General features: G+C 40.9%; 1 pseudogene; it reads left to right on the top strand.

Moving 5' to 3' along the window:
• Positions 1-598: 598 nt before the first annotated feature.
• LOC138384761 (olfactory receptor 8A1-like) lies at positions 599-1,526 on the top strand (annotated as a pseudogene).
• Positions 1,527-3,617: the final 2,091 nt, after the last annotated feature.

The raw sequence follows: 3,617 nt of genomic DNA, 5'->3' as shown, positions 1-3,617 counted from the left end.
ATGCCAGGCTCTATCAACCACAACACACTGCCACTGCTGGATTTGGAATTATGCAGGGTTTTTTTTTTTTTTCTTATACCCTGGCATATATTTGAGGCCAGATGAAAAGGGAAAATTAATATCTGAAGTAAAGTACATTAGCAAACTCAGCTAACAAAACAGGCCGGTTTTTACCTCTTATACTATTTGAAAAGTTGAAGCCCAAAAGTTCTCAACTTTGGCTGCAGTTAAATCACCTGAAGCTCTTTATAAATTCTGATTCCCAGACCACGCTACAACTCTATTAAATCAGAAATTCTGACATGGACTTAACTTTTAAGCAGCAGTAACGTCTAAGTCTCCCCAGGTGATTCCAATGTGCAACCCAGGTTGAGAGTCACTTGCAGTAAGAGGTAAAAGCTCCAGGTCTTGACCCCTTTTCCTCTCACGTTCTTGATTTCTGAAACCAAGAATAACCTGGTTGGTTCAGTTGAAAAGAATGAGCCCAGGGATGCTAAGCAAGGGCATATGGTCGTGCCTGGCTTCAACAGTCAAATGCACATATGACCTTTTACAGGGCTCTGATCTCCCATCCCTACAGAATCCTACCTGGTGGAGAATGGCTGAAGAAAATCACTCTGCGGTGACAGAGTTCATTCTAGGGGGATTAACAAACCAGCCAGACCTCTAGCTCCCTCTCTTCCTCCTCTTCTTTAGGATCTACTCAGTCACCATGCTGGGGAACCTGGGCATGATCACCCTGATCTGTCTGAACTCTCAGCTTCATACCCCCATGTACTACCTCCTCAGACATTTGCCACTCTTGGATCTCTGCTACTCTTCTGTCATTACCCCTAAAATGCTGGTGAACTTTGCATCAGAAAATAACATCATCTCCTAGGCAGGGTGCATGTCACAGCTCTACTTCTTCCTTCCTTTTGTCATTGCTGAATGTTACATGCTGACGGTGATGGCCTACGACCGCTATGTCGCCATCTGCTGCCCTTTGCTTTACAACATCATGTCTCATCCCATCTGCTCCCTGCTGGTGGCCATGGCCTACATCACGGGGCTCACTGGCTCCACCGTAGAGACTGGCCTCATGTTAGAACAGCCCTACTGTGAGCTATTACATCAATCACTACTTCTGTGATATCTTCCCTCTCTTGAAGCTCTCCCGCTCTAGCATCTATGATGACAGTCTTCCTTTTCGCTGGATTCAACATCATAGTCACCAACATAACAGTCCTTGTTTCCTACTCTTTCATCCTCCGTATCAGCACCACAGAGGGCAGGTCCAAAGCCCTCAGCACCTGCAGCTCCCACCTTGCAGCTGTGGGGATGTTCTATGGATAGACTGCATCATGTGCTTAAAACTTTCCACGGCCAGTTCCCTAACCCAGGAGAACGTAGTCTCTGTTCTACACCACGGTAATCCCCATGCTGAACCCCCTGGTCTACAGCCTGAGGAACAGGAGGTAAAGGCTGCTGTGCAGAAAACACTGAGGAGACAGTTTTGTTGTGGATCAAATTATTTATCCATTTAACTTGGGTTAATAATCAACCCAATGGGACTGCAATATAGGAGAGAAGCCAAGCCCTCTGGAGGTTTACAAAACCACATGTGGGGCGAGAGGGCTTTTCCACAGGGCTTTCTTTCCAATTCCTATTAATCCTACTCTGAGAGATCCTCTCAGATACATTCCAACCTTCTGACATTCTTCTACTGTCTCTCCGTGTGAGGATAGTCCTCTTCGAAACCACATGAGTGTCTGCTGTGATACCGCACTCATCTACCACGGCTTCCTGTAACTTGTTGTAGAAGAAGGAGACTTTGATAAGAGGTACAGAAGGTTTCTTTCCCTCCTCTATTCAGAGCACATACTCCTGGGAATCCAGAAGAAAGTTACCTTTTCAGTGCCCTGGTTCTGTCCAGATGTTCCTTATTTATACTGACCCCAAACATCCCCAACCCCACTACCCTAATCAGTCCTTCCTCTCCCTTCTTTCTCTCCCTTCCCTATTCCCCCAGCTCCTGTAATCAATCCCCACATTTCTGCACAGTGTTTTCCAGGTTATCCCTTCAAAAAAATTCCTTTAATAATGTTAAAGAAAAATTTATCCCAAACATGGAAAAATGTAAATAGATGATTGATTCTTCGATAACAAGTTAGATCATTTTCCAAAATACCTGATTGACTCCAATCTGACACTCTTGGAGAATATCACAGGATATCTGACTAACAATTCACAACTGATAAAGGGGTAGACATTTTATAACCATACAAGGTGAAAATTTTGCATAAATTGATAAGTCATTATAATCTGTACAGCTTAATAGAGGAGTTAACCCTAAAGGGAATACGATTTTATTGCCCTGTAGGACAGTAACCTATATCCAACATGCAATCTTATTTCAGCATCCTTTTCCTAACTACCTACATGTATGTGTTTGTGACTTTATAGATCCAAATATAAAACATAAAATCATGTTTGTGTGTCCCCATCCTTCAAATGCTTTTAGAACCAGCTTCTTTGTTTTCCTGCTAGTTGCATCAATCAATGAAATATAATTTTGACACGTGCTAATAACAAGTAAATATTTAAGAGTTAAGATTTTTCAAATTAATAATAATATGTATAGTTAATTTTTATTGGATGCTTAATATAAGCCATATACTGTACTAAATGTTTATATACTTTATCTTATTTAATTCTTAGTGAAATAGATTCTATTATTATACTAATTTTACAAATGAGAAAACTTAAATTTATAGAGATTGGCAACTTTCTAGAATTAACAGAAGTGACAGCCCCAGGAAGCAAATCCAAATTGTTTTACTCTGGTGACCAAATTCGTATGTAGCCGATGATAATCCCTTTTCCTTGAGCTTTTAATTTCTCTATACATTGACCTAATGGTTTGCCATAAACATGCATTTCAGATTTCAATGCTTCTTTAACAATAACTTCCTCAGGTTCCTCCTTCCACTGTCTTCCCCCATCTTCCTCCCTTTAAAGACAGCTTCTTCCATATGCTCAGGGAAGGTGTACACTTCACTGCACAGTCTTACATCCTACCCAAAAAATTAATATCCAACCCTGAGGATGTATTTCTACATGCTTCTGCCTCCCCTATCATCTTGACTCAGCAAGTTCAAACCCACAGGTCAACACTGATGTAGCCCATATTTAAAACAAGAGCTAACACTTGTATTAAGCTGTACATTTTAAAACCAATGCATGCAATTTTTTGATCAATGCTCACAATCCTGGAAGAGTGTATTATTTTCCTATTTTGCAAAACAGAAAACTGGGGCATACATAACTTCTATCACTCCAGTGGGAGTCTTTTGCCTCCAAATGTTAAACTTCATTATCTTGCCAATATTCTACCCTGCCATACTTTCCCTATCTTTTTCAGAAGACTTTTGTTTATAAAAGAAAATTTTAACAATGAGATTGAAACACTTTGGAAAAAGACCAGGCCAGGGAGATAAAGTTTGTACCAAATGCAGGGCAATTTGGGGAAATTAATCAGGGGCCAGCGCTAAACATTTCTGGGACAGAGAGTACTATGAAGGGAAGCAGTCCTAACTGAGTCTTGTATCTCTAATCCCACCCCAAACAACAAAATG

The sequence above is a fragment of the Eulemur rufifrons genome, chromosome 6 (assembly GCF_041146395.1).
Source record: "Eulemur rufifrons isolate Redbay chromosome 6, OSU_ERuf_1, whole genome shotgun sequence".
NCBI lineage: Eukaryota > Metazoa > Chordata > Mammalia > Primates > Lemuridae > Eulemur > Eulemur rufifrons.
This window is presented reverse-complemented; position numbering and strand designations above follow the sequence as displayed.